We start from the raw sequence: 19,372 nt of genomic DNA on the forward strand, positions 1-19,372 counted from the left end.
AGGAACACTGACTGTGAGACAGAACTACACCCTAGACACGACGCTACACCCCGATAAACCCAACAGATCCGTAACATCTTCCATAACTGAGCCATTAAAGGTGCGGTGCACGATGTTTGAGAAATGCTTCAGAAAACCGAGTCGGGCCGACAAACAAAACAAACGTGTAGCCAATGAGCAGAAATGGGCGTGTCTTGTCAATAGGCGTTACCTGCCGTTACCCCTGCCTCGGGTTCCAGGTGTTGAGTGTCGTCTTCCGTGTGAAACGGAGCTAAACCTTTTACGCTGCAACACACAGTACTACAAAAATACATCTGTATCACCATAGTATTACTCATTGTGTTCATTTACTGATAAAAAATATCCCCTCGGTCAGCTGCCCCAGCAGGTTCCGCCATAATGGTTGCCTGGGGTTGCGTATGTATGTGTGGGGAGGAGCTAACAAAACAGGGGTGACACTCATTTGGGTTAGGGGCATGTTTGTTTAGGTGATTTCAGATGTTAACATTGGCTTTCAAAGATCGTGCACCGCACCTTTAATTTATGCACACACCGCACCTTTAATTTATGCACACACCTCACCTTTAATTTATGCACACACCGCACCTTTAATTTATGCACAATATAGAACAGCAGTGATCATTCATCCATCCATCCATCCATCCAGCGTAAAGTAGCATAGCATTATAAATAACCAGAACATTATCTCACTGGCTGGGAGAAAATTACCCTTACTGAACCAATAATGGTTAATGAACAACCGTAATAGGTAGGTGAAGCAAATATGTCTGGTGTAAACCGGGGCAGCGAGAGGGTAGATGGGGGTAAAAAATACATCAACCAGAAATGAGGAATTACACAACGCGGGAGGAAAAGAGTTGCTCGACTTGTAGTCACAGGCTTCCTTTATAAGTGACACAAGTAGCACCGTACGGTTCCTACTGCTCGAGCAAACAGTCAGGGAAGGAAGCCAAGCGACATCTCTACAGATTACACATGAAGGGGACAGTGTGTGTGTGTGTGTGTGTGTGTGCAAGGGGGTGGATGGCATATTATGTCCTTTATTTACACTTGCAGCACAGGTGTGTAACTCCTGCGTCTGACACACACCAGTCTTTTCATTCAGCAGCTCTGACGGCTTCAACGACAGCTCACGGACGTCTCAGCCGAAGCAGATGTTCGTCTCATAAAGCATCCATAAAGCAGCAAGGGAATAGAGTGTGAAGAAATTCCCTGTGTGAATGTGTGTGTGTGTATTTGTGTGTGTGTGTATTTGTGTGAGTGTGTGTGTGTATTTGTATTTGTATTTGTGTGTGTATTTGTGTGTGTGTGTGTGTGTGTGTGTGTGTGTGTGTGTGTGTGTGTGTGTGTGTATTTGTGTGTGTGTGTATTTGTGTGTGTGTGTGTATTTGTGTATATTTGTGTGTGTGTGTTTTTTTTTTTAATCTGTTGTCATTATTTTACAGATATATATTAAATTCTTAATAATAAAAGTGTGTAACTAATCAGGATCTCTGTGCATCTGTAACACACTGAAACACACTGCAGCTGTCTCTCTCTCTCTCTCTCTCTCTCTCTCTCTCTCTCTCTCTCTCTCTCTCTCATGAGAGCTGTTTTTAGACTTGTACACCTCACTTCACTACATTCACCCTACACCACCACCACACCTCAGTGACCAAACAGGAAACGCATCAACTTTACTGTTCCTTCAAGTGAACTAGTCGAGAGACGCGTGATGAAAATCGTTCTGCACGTGCACCAAATCTCCAAACTGTCGGTTAACTTAGAAAGGTCGTCTGTGGAAGAGAAAAGCGAGTAAATAATAAACTAGTTGGAAAATATAAATAAACAAATAAATGGCTGTGTTGCACAACTACTGAGGACCTCGTATATAAACTGTATATACCAACATCTTTCACCTAAAAGTCAGACTTTTTCTTTTATTGATTTTAATTTGACGTGAGAATTAGTGTTTGCTTGTGGGGAGACTGTGTGTGTGTGTGTGTGTGTGTGTGTGTGTGTGTGTGTGTGTGTGTGTGTGTGTGTCTGTGTGTGTGTCTGTGTGTGTGTGTGTGTGTGTGTGTGTGTGCGTGCGTGCGTGTGTCTGTGAGTGAGCATGTGTGTGCGTGTTTGTCTGTGTGTGTTTGTCTGTGTGTGTCTGTGAGTGAGCCTGTGTGTGCGTGTGCGCGTGTGTGTGTGTCTGCGAGTGAGCATGTGTGTGCGTTTTTGTCTGTGTGTCTGTGAGTGAGCCTGTGTGTGTGTGTCTTTGTGTCTGTGTGTCTGTGTGTGTCTGTGTCTGTGAGTGAGCCTGTGTGTGTGTGTGTGTGTGTGTGTGTGTGTGTGTGTGTGTGTGTGTGTGTGTGTGTGTGTGTGGCTGTGAGTGTGGCGGTGTAGGGTGAGTGTGGTGTGTATCTGTGAGTGTGAGGTGTGTGGTGTGTGTGTGTGAGTGAGCGTGGTGTGTGGTGTGTGGGTGTGTGTGTGTTTGTGTGTGTGTGTCTGTCTCTGTGAGTGTGCCTGTGTGTGTGTGTGTCTGTGAGTGAGCCTGTGTGTGTGTGTGTGTGTGTGTGTGTGTGTGTGTGTGTGTGTGTGTGTGTGTGTCTGTGAGTGAGCCTGTGTGTGTGTGTGTGTCTGTGAGTGAGCCTGTGTGTGTGTCTGTGTGTTTGTGTGTCTGTCTGTCTGTGTGTGTGTGTGTGTGTGTGTGTGTCTGTGTCTGTGAGTGTGCCTGTGTGTTTGTGTGTGTGTATGTGCCTGTGTGTGTGTGTGTCTGTGTGTGTGTGTCTGTGAGTGTGTCTGTCTCTGTGAGTGTGCTTGTCTCTGTGAGTGTGCCTGTGTGTGTGTGTGTGTCTGTCTCTGTGAATGTGCCTGTGTGTGTGTGTGTGTGTGTGTGTGTGTGTGTGTGTGTGTGTGTGTGTGTGTGTGTCTGTGTCTGTGAGTGTGGCTGTGTGTCTGTGTCTGTGAGTGTGCCTGTGTGTCTGTCTCTGTGAGTGTGCCTGTCTCTGTGAGTGTGCCTGTGTGTGTGTGTGTGTGTCTGTCTCTGTGAATGTGCCTGTGTGTGTGTGTGTGTGTGTGTGTGTGTGTGTGTGTGTGTGTGTGTGTGTGTGTGTGTCTTTTTAAATTTAGGTTTTGTCACGTTCGGTTAATAAAACCTGAAAGTTTTTAAATAGAACGAAAGTCTTCACGAGATTAAAAGTACTAAAGTAGTCAGTCACAGTGACGCCTACAGACGTGTGTGAAGCTCTTGTTCTGGTGCCGCTTTGCGGCACAGAACAGCTGCCGGATGAGAAAACGTGAAATCACGTGTCGAATGATCTGACGCTAAACGGCTATTCCTCTAGCCCTCGGGCTGACTGAGCACGGCTGAGCACAGTGTGTCAGTGTGTCAGAGCACAACACCAGCATTGTTCCAGCTACTGTATCTCTCTCACTGGCCTGATCTGACGGTTCCTCATTTGGAGATGAAAAAGACAACCCTGTGGTTAAACTCAGTAGACGAGGCTAAAGTTAATGCGTGTCATTCTGTATTTAATCCCTTATTTACATGCTTAGGGACTACATGACGGACAGGCTCGACATGCGGGATACATGACGGACAGGCTCGACATGCGGGATACATGACGGACAGGCTCGACATGCGAGATACATGACGGACAGGCTCGACATACTGGATGCATGACGGACAGGCTCGACATGCGGGATACATGACGGACAGGCTCGACATACTGGATGCATGACGGACAGGCTCGACATGCGGGATACATGACGGACAGGCTCGACATACTGGATGCATGACGGACAGGCTCGACATGCGGGATACATGACGGACAGGCTCGACATACTGGATGCATGACGGACAGGCTCGACATGCGGGATACATGACGGACAGGCTCGACATACTGGATGCATGACGGACAGGCTCGACATGCGGGATACATGACGGACAGGCTCGACATGCGGGATACATGACGGACAGGCTCGACATGCGGGATGCATGACGGACAGGCTCGACATGCGGGATACATGACAGACAGGCTCGACATACGGGATGCATGACGGACAGGCTCGACATGCGGGATACATGACGGACAGGCTCGACATACGGGATACATGACGGACAGGTTCGACATACTGGATGCATGACGGACAGGCTCGACATACGGGATGCATGACGGACAGGCTCGACATACGGGATGCATGACGGACAGGCTCGACATACGGGATGCATGACGGACAGGCTCGACATACGGGATGCATGACGGACAGGCTCGACATATGGGATGCATGACGGACAGGCTCGACATACGGGATGCATGACGGACAGGCTCGACATACGGGATGCATGACGGACAGGCTCGACATACGGGATGCATGACGGACAGGCTTGACATACGGGATGCATGACGGACAGGCTTGACATACGGGATGCATTCCTACCCAGTTCAACCGTGACCTTGACGGCGGTTAACCAGCCAACCTGATGCACACGTCTGACTAAGCTTGTGTTTCATATTTCACAGTGCTACTTCTACTCCGTGTGTTTTTTTTTTTTACAGGTCCCTCAGCGCTCGAGTCAGGTGACGCGTTAGGCCGTGCACCCAGATGCATTTAACAAAAGAGGAACCTTTCCTAGACATTTGCATAGCAGATCTATCACGACCGTGCAGGCCGTCACTAACTCTCGACAGTTTGCAGCAGGTTGAAAAATCGTCAAGACGTGCTTTGCTAATTTTATTATTTATTTATTTTTTTCATCACATTTATCAGACGTGCCCCCGTGCTCAGATCTGAGAATCATTTACTGGTCAAAAACTTTCCCACAGTTACTTTGGGTTTAGAAGAGAACAGCGAGTGCTTACATGCGAGAGAAGGTGAATGACACTGTGGTCAATCCTGGATACACTGTTATTAGAAGCATCTTTCGCTAAGGACAAAAAAAAAAAAAAAACTTACGCAAGGTTTCACACAAGTCCTTTTGGGTCAAGATGAAGTTTAGCAGTCGACATGCAGCTGAATGTGAAGTATTAGACAGGAAATATTATTATTATTATTATTATTATTATTATTATTATTATTATTATTATTATTATTATTATTATTATTAAATGTCACAGTGCTTTGCATAAGCATTTATTGGTCTGTATTAATTGTCTGTTTTTGCAAGTAATAAACTCCCATAAACTCCCAGAGTAGCATTATGTGTACAGCGACTCTGAGATGACGGTCTCTGTACATCAAACATCTCAGTGGTGCAGAATCACACAGACACACACACACACACACACACACACACACACACAGAGACACACACACACAGAGACACACACACACACACACAGGCACACTCACAGACACACACACAGGCACACTCACAGACACACACACAGGCACACTCACAGACACACACACACACACACACACACACACAGACACACACACAGACACAGAGAGACACACACACACAGGCATACTCACAGACACACACACACACACACACACACACACACACACACACACACACACACACACACACAGACAGACACACACACACAGACAGAGAGACACACACACAGAGACACACACACACAGGCATACTCTCAGATACACACACACACACAGACACAGAGAGACACACACAGAGACACACACACACACACAGGCATACTCACAGACACACACACAGCCACACTCTCAGATACACACACACACACAGACACAGAGAGACACACACACACAGGCATACTCACAGACACACACACAGCCACACTCTCAGATACACACACACACACAGACACAGAGAGACACACACACACAGGCATACTCACAGACACACACACAGCCACACTCTCAGATACACACACACACACACACACAGACACACACACACACAGACACACACACACAGACAGAGACACACACACACACACAGACAGAGACACACACACACAGAGACACACACACACAGACAGAGACACACACACACAGACAGAGACACACACACACACACAGACAGAGACACACACACACACAGACACACACACACAGACAGAGACACACACACACACACACAGACAGAGACACACACACACAGACAGAGACACACACACACAGACAGAGACACACACACACACAGACAGAGACACACACACACACAGACAGAGACACACACACACACAGACAGAGACACACACACACACAGACAGAGACACACACACACACACACAGAGACACACACACACACAGACAGAGACACACACACACACAGAGACACACACACAGACACACACACCTATTCACCAATATTAATCTATTTTCTGAGTGATGTCATTAAAAACAATGAGGAATACCCAGTGCACTTCAGCAGGCTGCTAACAAGTGCAGTTTATAGAGACAAAGGAAACCGACACTATTTCAAACACAGCGTAGGTTTTGTAGCCGTTTCGACATTTTGTAAGTTCTGCCTTTTGTCAGCACTGCTTTCTATCCGGCTGTTTGTAAAGTGACACACTTCTGAAATTTGCAAAGCTAATGACACAGTGTGTGCTGACTTTTAAAAGTTTCAAAGTCTCAAAGTTTCTAGAGATTCTTAGTTATTTTAAATCGCATTAAAGTTTATTTTCCATCTTGTTAAATCTTTACATTAAAAAAGAGATATTGGTGCAGGGGAAAGTGTTGTGCAGAGATTGTGACCTCTGAGCTTTTTAGTGTAATCATTACACACACACACACACACACACACACACACACACACACACACACACACACACACACACACACACACACAGCGAAATGTTCCAAGTAAAATGTCCCTGCTTCTCACTGTTTCTTCAGTGTGTGTGTCTAAAGGTCAGGTTTAAATAGAAATAGCCAGAAATCAAAGTAAAGTCATGAGTTAAAACACAGACGCCATGACATCTGCCTCATAACCAGAATTTCTGTATATCTGATGTCACTGTGCTGCTTTGCTATGTGGCCAAATAAGGTGTTAAAGACCGAGAAATAGGGACATCCTGTCCAGAGTATGCTAGAGCTCCCTAAAAACGAAAGACACAGGCGAAAAGGCGTGAGCGCGCTGCGATACAGAGAGAGCGAGAGAAAGGGAGAGAAAAGAGAGGAGAACAGAAAGATCGAGAGAAAAAAAGAAAGAGGGGCAAAAGAGAGAGGCGAGTAAAAAGAAAACGAGAAAAAGAGAGCGAGAAAAGAAAGAGAGAGAACACAGGAAAGAGAAAACGGAAAAAAGAAACTGAGAGCAAACACTCGAAGCAAGAGACGCACACTAAAACGACCCAAACCCGACACGAGACCCACTACGACACGAGCGCCAGCAAAGAGCGTCACACGGCCAGAGCGAGAGAGAGCGCGCGGCCAGCAGCGGCCGCGCGCGCGAGCGCCACGCGAGCGCGCGCGCGCAGCACAGCCCGAGAGCACGCGGGCGCACGCCCGCGCTAGAGAGAGAGAGCGAGCAGCGAGCCGACAGCGAGGGCCAAACGCGCGAGAGAGAGAAAGAGAGCGCGCGAAAGGGAGAGCGGAAAAGAACGCGAGCAAGAGGGCGCCACGACCGAGCGAGGAGAGAGAGAGAGAGCGCGCGCAGAGAGGGGAAGAGAGCGCGAGTAGACAATAGACGAGAGCGGAAAGAGCGAGCAGAACACGAGAGAGAGACGAGGCGCCAAACAGAAAGAGACGGAGAGAGAGACGAGAGAGAAAGAGAGGGCCAGAGGAGAGAGAAAGAAGAGAGAGAGCAAAAGCTATGGTGAGCGCGCGAAAGAGATTTTGATTCAGCAGACTATCTGTCTATCGCTTTATGGTCTCTCTTCTCCCCACCCATCATTTCTCATTTCTCGCCACACACACACACATACACGCACACACACACACACACCACACACACACACACACACACACACACACACACACACACACACACACACACACACACACACACACACAACCTGTTCTGCTGGTCCCTAACCAGCCCACACACCACAGAGTTTTGCCAAAAGGAAACAGGAAAATGTGACAGGAAATCAAACTGATTTTATATTTATATTAATATTTATATTTACTGCACAACACATAGTGACTATTATCCAACCACCTGTCTGACCTGCTATAAATCATTCAGTTTCTTCTACATTCACAAAGGTGTGGTGCCCCAGAGCTGTTTCCATTAATGAATTGCCTCGGCTCTATATAACACAATGCATCATCATCATCATCATCATCATCACGATGAACACGCATAGGTCTAACAGACGATGCACTGCAACATGTAAAGCCTAAAAAACTGCAGTTCAAAACTGCAAAACTGTAAAACTGCTGATTAAGGTGTCACGTTGTTGTTGGGTCAGACTCTCCACTGAGAAACCCACACAGATGCTCCTTCATCTTCTTCACTTTTCTGGATGTTTTTCAGTTGGGTATTTAATATCTTCAGGATGTTTTGAAGCCAAAGCAGCGGTCAGAAACAGTGGAACTAAAACGTTCGGGTGTCTGAAGGTCATATCAAGATATAAATAAATAAATAAATAAATAAATAAATAAATAAATAAATAAATAAATAGGTCCTCGAAGCAATTCTTTTCTTCATCGTTATGTCTTAAACGCACACAAAAGGGCCAGACACGTGGTCAGAAAAATCACAACATCCGGGAGCGAGCTAGACGACATCATCTCCAAAACAGGTAATGAGGTAATGTTCTCTAAGTACCAAATTAAATATGTGGCAGCTTTCTGAAAAAAGACAGTTAAGGAGAAAAACATTAAAACCTGCGTACATTAAAACACCAACACAAGCTGGGAACACATGCAGAAATTCACTTAACCTGCTCAACATCTCTACCAGTATTTTATGTACATGGTTCAGGTGAACAAAAATACAGTATGAGGGATCCAGAATTGATTATTTTATGACTTACATGAATGGTCAGACAGCCAGAACTGAGCAGATTGTCTTTAACCGTCCTGGCCAGCGAATAGTTAAAAGGGCAAGAGCTCAATTCAAGGCCAAAACCTTTTCATAATCGCTGTTAGGACATCGAACATCTACAGGAAATTTATAGCCATTTATATCACGAGTCAGCGCTAAATCGTGAGGACGTTTTCGTTGCTCCTTCCTTAGAAACATGTTCAAAAGCTGTTTTGAATGCCACATGTGTTGTGTGTTGTTCCAGTAACCTGTAATAGTAACCTGTTAGTTCACATGCTTTAGATCTTAGATCTTTATCTAAATCATGTGAACCGAATGTAAATAACAGAGTCTGGAATTACTAATAAGACTATTAAATGTGTATACACACACACACACACACACACACACACACACACACACACACACACACACACACTAAACGTACACACACACACTAAACGTACACACACACACTAAACGTACACACACACACTAAACGTACACACACACTAAACGTACACACACACTAAACGTACACACACACACTAAACGTACACACACACACACTAAACGTACACACACTAAACGTACACACACTAAACGTACACACACTAAACGTACACACACACTAAACGTACACACACACTAAACGTACACACACTAAACGTACACACACACACTAAACGTACACACACACACACACACTAAACGTACACACACACACACACTAAACGTACACACACACACACACACTAAACGTACACACACACACACACACTAAACGTACACACACACACACACACTAAACGTACACACACACTAAACGTACACACACACTAAACGTACACACACAAAACGTACACACACACACTAAACGTACACACACACACACTAAACGTACACACACACACACACACAAACACACACACACTAAACACACAAACACACAAACACTAAACATACAAACACACACACACACTAAAGGCACAAACACACAAACACTAAACACACAAACACACAAACACTAAACATACAAACACACACACACACTAAACACACAAACACACACAAAAAAAGAACACACACACACACACACGTAAACACACACACACACACACACGTAAACACACACACACACACAAACAAACACACACACACACACACTAAACGTACACACACACACACACACACACACACTACAACACACAAACACACTAAACACACACACACAACGTACACACACACACACAACGTACACACACACACACACTACACACACACACACACCACACACACACACGTACACACACACACACGTACACACACACACACACTACTTTTACACACACACACACACTAAACGTACACACACACACACACGTACACACACACACATGTGTACACACACACACACACACACACACTACACATACACATACACACACTCCACACACACTACACACACTACACGTACACACACACACACTACACACACACACACACACACTACACACACCACACACACACACACTACACACAATACACACACACACACACAACACACTACACACACACACACGACACACACTACACACACACACAACACAAAACACACAATACACGTACACACACAACACACTACTACACACACACACACACTAAACGTACACACACACACACACTAAACGTACACACACACACACACACTAAACGTACACACACACACACACTAAACGTACACACACACACACACTAAACGTACACACACACACACACTAAACGTACACACACACACATTAAACGTACACACACATTAAACGTACACACACACATTAAACGTACACACACACATTAAACGTACACACACACATTAAACGTACACACACACATTAAACGTACACACACACATTAAACGTACACACACACATTAAACGTACACACACACATTAAACGTACACACACACATTAAACGTACACACACACACACACACACACACACACACACACTAAACGTACACACACTAAACGTACACACACACGCTAAACGTACACACACACGCTAAACGTACACACACACGCTAAACGTACACACACACGCTAAACGTACACCAGACACATCTAAACGTACACACACACACTAAACGTACACACACACTACACACACACACTACGTACACACACACACACACACACACACACGTACACACACACACACAAACACACACACACACACACGTACACACACACACACTAAACGTACACACACACACTAAACGTACACACACACACTAAACGTACACACACACACACTAAACGTACACACACACACACTAAACGTACACACACACACTAAACGTACACACACACACTAAACATACACACACACACACTAAACGTACACACACACACACACACACACACACTAAACGTACACACACACTAAACGTACACACACACTAAACGTACACACACACTAAACGTACACACACACACACACTAAACGTACACACACACACACTAAACGTACACACACACACACTAAACGTACACACACACACACTAAACGTACACACACACACTAAACGTACACACACACACACACACACACACACTAAACGTACACACGCACTAAACGTACACACACACTAAACGTACACACACACACACACTAAACGTACACACACACTAAACGTACACACACACACCAAATGTACACACACACACTAAACGTACACACACTAAACGTACACACACTAAACATACACACACTAAACATACACACACACACCAAATGTACACACACACACCAAATGTACACACACACACTAAACGTACACACACTAAACATACACACACTAAACATACACACACTAAACATACACACACACAAACACACACACATTAAACGTACACACACACATTAAACGTACACACACACATTAAACGTACACACACACATTAAACGTACACACACACATTAAACGTACACACACACACACACACACACACACACACACACACTAAACGTACACACACTAAACGTACACACACACGCTAAACGTACACACACACGCTAAACGTACACACACACGCTAAACATACACACACACGCTAAACGTACACACACACGCTAAACGTACACACACACGCTAAACGTACACACACACGCTAAACGTACACACACACGCTAAACGTACACACACACGCTAAACGTACACACACACGCTAAACGTACACACACACTAAATGTACACACACACTAAACGTATACACACACACACACACACAAAACGTACACACACACACTAAACATACACACACACACGCTAAACGTACACACACACTAAACGTACACACACACTAAACGTACACACACACACACTAAACGTACACACACACACACTAAACGTACACACACACACTAAACGTACACACACACATTAAACGTACACACACACACTAAACGTACACACACACACTAAACGTACACACACACACTAAACGTACACACACACACACACACACACACACACTAAACGTACACACACACTAAACGTACACACACACTAAACGTACACACACACACACTAAACGTACACACACACACACTAAACGTACACACACACACACTAAACGTACACACACACACACACTAAACGTACACACACACACACACACACACTAAACGTACACACGCACTAAACGTACACACACACTAAACGTACACACACACTAAACGTACACACACACTAAACGTACACACACACTAAACGTACACACACACACACACTAAACGTACACACACACTAAACGTACACACACACACCAAATGTACACACACACACTAAACGTACACACACTAAACATACACACACTAAACATACACACACTAAACATACACACACACACCAAATGTACACACACACACCAAATGTACACACACACACTAAACGTACACACACTAAACATACACACACTAAACATACACACACTAAACATACACACACACAAACACACACACAAACACACACACAGGTGAAACAAAGAAGGAGAAATGTTCTGTTCCTGTGCTGTGCTGAGTTGTGGTGAGGTGTGGTGTACAGATGTTGTCTCCAAAAATAAAGTAAAGTTTGTTTCAGAAGCTCTGCCAGCTGATTGTGCTGCTCTAAACCTGAAAATTATTTCTGTCGCTCACGCCTTACTGGTTTCCTGCAAAGAAACTGGAACAGTCCAACAATCGAGATACTCCTACTGTATACCGGTGAAAATCATGCGACTTAATGACATGAACACTGTTTTCATTTTATCTGTACATCTGTACATCTTTACTACAAGCATGACTTGTCAGGACTCGTGCCAGGCTCATAGGTCAAATAAACTGGGGGGAAAATCCCAAACAAACCAGTACATCATCTTTCTGGCTTCAGCTACTGTAGAACTCTCACATGGCCGTTTCTGACATGTCAAGATTTTAACAGTTATTTGTGATGAAAGTCTTCATGCATCTGAGGGACCCAAACCATCAGCTCTCATGTCTAGCACTAATCGTACAGGACGACTCATGATAACTCTATTAGCAAAGAGGCAGTACAGGAGCTGCAAGGTAACAGCAGAGAGGCGGGATTGACCTAGTCATATTCACCAGCCTACAGGGGGCAGAGATGTGAGGAACTTAGCACATTATTTTACATCGTAGACCCGGTGGAAGGCGCTTATCGAGTAGGCTCTCGGCTTTACATGCCTCGTTAACCTTCTTAACTGAAAAAGGCTTAGCACGTGAGGAACAACACCTGTCAGACTGTGGTGGTGGTGGTGGTGGTGGTGGTGGTGGTGGTGGTGGTGGTGGTGGTGGTGGTGGTGGGGTACAAAAATAAAATGTTGTGCACTTTAGCAAGTTATACTTTTAAATGCTGTGGAACATCTGAGAGGAAAGTTAGTTCCTGTTCTCTCAGGATAGACCACATCACTGTTATTCTGTCACCTCCATCTTTTTCCTCGCTTTCCCTTTTGCTCTCTCTGTAAATGCAGCGTGTCATACAGAGAAACCAGGAAGCATGAACTCCTGTCCTAAAGAGGGTTCTCTGATCACCTTCACAAAGCACAAACACTCAAGGTGAATGTTAAATAAATGTTTCCCAACATCTCCACATCAAAAAATGTCAGGGATTAATTTGTTAAACAACGTGGTTGTCTAAAGCCTTTTATTAATATTATTATCATCATCATCATCATTATTATTAAAATCACTATTATTATTAATCTCATTATTATTATTATTATTATTATTAATAAGATATATTATTATTATTATTAAAATCACTATTATTACTATTATTGTTATTATCATCAGCATTATTATTATTATCATCAGCATCATTATTATTAAAATCACTATTACTATTATTAATATTATCATCATCATCATCATCATTATTATTATTAAAATCACTATTAATATTATTATTATCATTATCATTACTATTATTATTATTAAAATCCCTACTATTATTATTTTGACTATTATTAATATCATTATTATTATTATTATTATTGTGGAGTGTCTGTTGTACACACGTCTGTGTAAACACGTGCATTAATACAGTTAAGACTGGGTAAACATACTGTAAGTAATCACATTTTGCAGTGGATCACCGGGTTGCTTTTAAGCACTGCTTTAAAATGGCAAAAGAAGAAACAGGAGCAAGACACAAAAAATAGAGAGTAGCAATTTATTAAAAACTGCATCTAAACCCAAACGGTTGTTCATACAGTTGTACAGTACGTACGACTTGGTTACGATCCACCAGCGCAAAATGCCAATACAGAGTGTATAAACCTGTTGTTTATGTTACAGCCCAAACTACCTGTACTGCTGTACGAACGTAACGCACACTTTCTGACCAATCAGATTCGAGCGTTCGACCTCACTTCACATGACATCACTGAGCTCACACTGACATCACTTCTGATTTACACCTTAACCAACAGAAGCGTGAAAAAATTCATCAGACTGAAACTTTTATTACAAAATTGTGTGAACATTACAGAACCAAATACATACTACATACTGTACTGTACGACGCTAATGACGTAACGAACGCAGACGCGTATGAATGAGCCGGAGCTACATAAGCACACTTAAGGACTTTTATGACATACTACCTGGGCACCGTGAAGCACGATGATTTTTCCTGTGGAGCGTAGACAAAAGTAAACGGATACGTAGAAGACAGACAGACAGACAGACAGACATCTCCAAAACAGCTGCAACAGGGTGTAAAACTGCAAAGTAGAAACGAAAGCAAAATATGCATGGAAGAGGAAGAGAGAAAGACAGCAAGAGAGATGGAGAGGAAATAGAAAAACTAAAAAAAGACAGATGGGTCTTACCGCGAAACTTCTTAGGAGGGCTGTTAAGATCTCCAGCTTCCGGTTGAACAACACAGCGGTCGTCCACTAAGCTGCGTTCAGACAAAAAAATAAATAAATAAATAAATAATAAAAACATGTTACAGACATGCAAATAGTGCGTATGCAGGAACCGACACATTTACTGTGCGACACGCTGCAAAAAAAAAAAAAAAAACGACGTTAAATAATAATAAATCTGTTGGAAATGACACCTACTGTACACTCAGCATACACAGCTGGCACTTTTATGTTGCCAGATCTGTGAGAAATAGATGTAAGGACAAGCTTTGATTGGCTGGAGGGAGACTGATTAGTCTGGTCCATGAGAGAAAACGACGTCTCCCGGCAATTATTGGCAGGGCAAAAATATGGCTGTAAAATATTTAGCTTTCTCTTCGAATGTTAACACAACGTTTATTGTGTACTCTGACCAAGTAGACCATGAGAACCGAGTAATACACCCGTAGAGTCGACGTGACTGGCTTTCTTACGGCCGCGAATGTGTCAGATGCAATAATTTAAGCTGTCGCTATGGCGATATTTACACGAGGCACATAACACCGAACATGGCATTGCAAAAGCCAGGACCTCGATTTCTAATCATCACTAATGCATGTTTAAATGGTGTGAACATTACACTGTGGGGTTAGTGATACAAACATCGAAAACACACACACACAACCCTGCATCATCTCTGGGCACTTTACAGTCTGCTGAAGGCAGCTACTGTACAGTTTCTAAAGCTACTCGCTGTGGCTGTTGTGTAGCTTTCATACCACCTATAGTGCAAATCACAAACAGAAGATTCTTCTTGCTCTGTCGTCCTGCAGAAATCACACACGGATGACCGGCACGTGTGCACCTACACACACTCGGACCAGGTGGCTCATTACTGCCTGTCTTATGTGAGGTCAGTCAGTGCCACAGAGACGGAGTCACGCAGCTCTAAATATAGCTCCAGCTTGTCTCACATACACACACAAAAAGGAGGGAGAGAACTGATTACTGGGCAAAATCACCAGGCATGTCGTCTTGACAAACGAGTAAAGCCGTAGTTCTTCAAAGTCACACATACACACACACACACACACACACACACACACACACACACACACAGTTTTGTTGTCATTGAGGACTGACACGAGGCAGTGCTGTGTAAACCAGTGAATGTATGTGTGTGTATCAGAGGAGTCATTGAGACATGCCTCAGACTGGTAAAGGGGTGGATCTGAGTAACACGACGTGGCAGCGGGTGATTAAGCCCAATGGTAAGGTGTCTTCAGCTTGGAGGAGAAAAAAATAAGATGCCAAAGCCAAGATTTTGGTTTAAAGTCCTAAAAACACGCACAGGCCTTTTACAGCCACGCACTTAACCATCATCTTATCACATTTAATGAGTCGTTTGTTTCTTAAAATGAAAGATTATGGTAGTGTATTGACACTAATACCTTTTATTATTGCCCATATACATCCATAAATATCTTTATAAACCAAATTAAGAGTCTTCTCCTAGCCTAGGACTGTACAATGATGCTGAAACACCAATGCATCCTTCATGCATCCTGCATGATTTTTGGCTTATTATTTGAAACGACCAGCGCCTGTGCTATAAGTCTGTAGTCCGCCGGATGGACGAGACACGGGAGGATGTCGTCTTCTTTTACAGAGCGAATCCCTTAAACGAACATAAATACATGACAAGAAATTTACACCACAGTTTAGAATATCTGTAGCTCTAAACCACTTTGGATAGCTATCGTTAGTTTTCGTGTGAAAAAGGTTTATCGGAGCGCGGCGAGCGAAGCAGCTCAGGATTCGATGCTATAGGGATTTAAAAACACAAAAAGAAAAAAGAAAAGAAAAACAATAGAAAAGAATATAACAATAATGGTATCCAATGAGATAAATTTACAATAATAATAATAATAATAATATCATTATTAATAGTATTAATATAAAAAATATAAATATATATATAATATATAAATATAATCAATATAAAAAATAATAAATGATTATTATTATTATTATTATTATTATTAAGTATTGATATTATAATATCAATATTAAATAATAATAATAATAATGATAATAATAATAATAGTATTGAAGCAGCTCAGGATTCAATGAGATATAAAAACATACAGAGATATAAGATATAAGAGATAGAGATATAAAAACACACACACAAAAAGAAAAACGATATCTAACAGTATCCAATGAGATAAATTTAAAATATTAAAACTATTAATAATAATATAAATAAAAAATAATATTATTAATAATAGATATTAGTTATCTAATGGTATCCAATGAGATAAATTTTAAATAATAATAATAATAATAATAATAATAATAATAATAATAATAATAATAATAATATCGATATTAATATTAATATTAATAATAATCATAAATCATTTAGATATTTAGATTCTAGCGGTCAAAAAACATACCCTGTAATCTGTGACTCTTTGAGGCAGATGCAAAATCTCCAACAGGATATAAACCAGCACCTCTCGAGCTAAAAATAAAATCCTGGTGCACAGCCGTAATCTACTGAGCCACTGCCACCGTTTGGGGTTTCAGAGCAAGAAAATCAGGGCAGCACAGGACAGTGCTTGAGAACAATGAAAGAGACAGAACCTACCCCAAGGTGCTGATGAAGCCGTTGGTTGAGCCCTCCGCATACAGGGAGCAGATGTCCCCAATATGGAGAAAACTAGACATCTTGTCTGACATTTTTCTCAGCTTTTACATCCACCTATTAGACGAGAGAAAGGGGGGTGGGGGGTGGCAGAACTTTAGCTCACGGTGCCTTTACTGTAAACAGACAGGTTATGCAAATTCCCCTCGCACGTGTTGCACTTTAATCAAATGTATATAACAGATTGTAATGTTTATATGACCGGCAGGTTAGGCGTGTAAGTGCACGATCGTGCAGATGAGGGAGTTCGTAAGTAGGTTACAAAGACCCACGGCATTTCCAGCGAGAGCCCACAGGACTACAGTGAGAAAATCTAGAACACCACCAGGTTCCTTTTTTGAGTTGGCCTAGTTTTAGATAAAACTTGCACAGAATTCAAGGTCTGTTCACTGTCGAAGCGATGCGGAGAAACCGGCAGTACCCGACCCGATAACGCACAGCGGGAGACGGATCAAAGTATCCAGGGAATACGATTAACGTTTATCGACACACTTCTACGAGCGGCGATTTTTATTTGATGGACAGTCGCGAGACGTGAACAGACAGAGACATTTAAACCTACAGCTCTCAATGAAATCCTTTATGACACATGCTGTATATCCCAATATTTAAGGTAGCTATAAAGAGCCACTATGAGCAGCATCACAAGGTTCTATTCTCTGTTCAGGTTCTGCACGTTCTCTCCATGTCCCTGGCTTTCGTCCAGGTTCCCTAGGTCCCTCCTACCTCCCAAAAGAATGCATGTCGCTTGGTTACGCTAGGTGCCGACGAGGGTTATCCAGGGTATCCCTTAACCCTGACGAGGTGCTGGACCAGAACATCAGCACAACTGTAACGACGTGAACGTCTGCAAACGTGAGTCTGTCTTTACCCGGTAGTTGTGCGAAGCTTTAACTTTGTACGCAGGTTTTATCGTTCTGTTTATAATGTTGTCTTTGTTCGATCCCGATCGGGGTCACGATGGATCCGGAGCCGATCACCGGGGACACGGGACACTAGACAGGACGATTCCATGAGGCTTTGGAGCGTTAAAGAAATTAGATAAGAAATTTGCTGCACAAATAAACGAGAGGCTTTGACAGAGATGTTTGACAGAGAAATGGGGAAGGGGAGACCACACACACACACACGGACACACACAGAGACACACACAGAGACACACACAGAGACACACACAGAGACACACAGAGAGACACACAGAGAGACACACACAGAGAGACACACACAGAGAGACACACACAGAGACACACACAGAGACACACACAGAGACACACACAGAGAGACACACAGAGAGACACACAGAGAGAGACACACACAGAGACACACACAGAGACACACACAGACAAACACAG

Source organism: Tachysurus fulvidraco, chromosome 2 (genome assembly GCF_022655615.1).
Source record: "Tachysurus fulvidraco isolate hzauxx_2018 chromosome 2, HZAU_PFXX_2.0, whole genome shotgun sequence".
Classification (NCBI taxonomy): domain Eukaryota; kingdom Metazoa; phylum Chordata; class Actinopteri; order Siluriformes; family Bagridae; genus Tachysurus; species Tachysurus fulvidraco.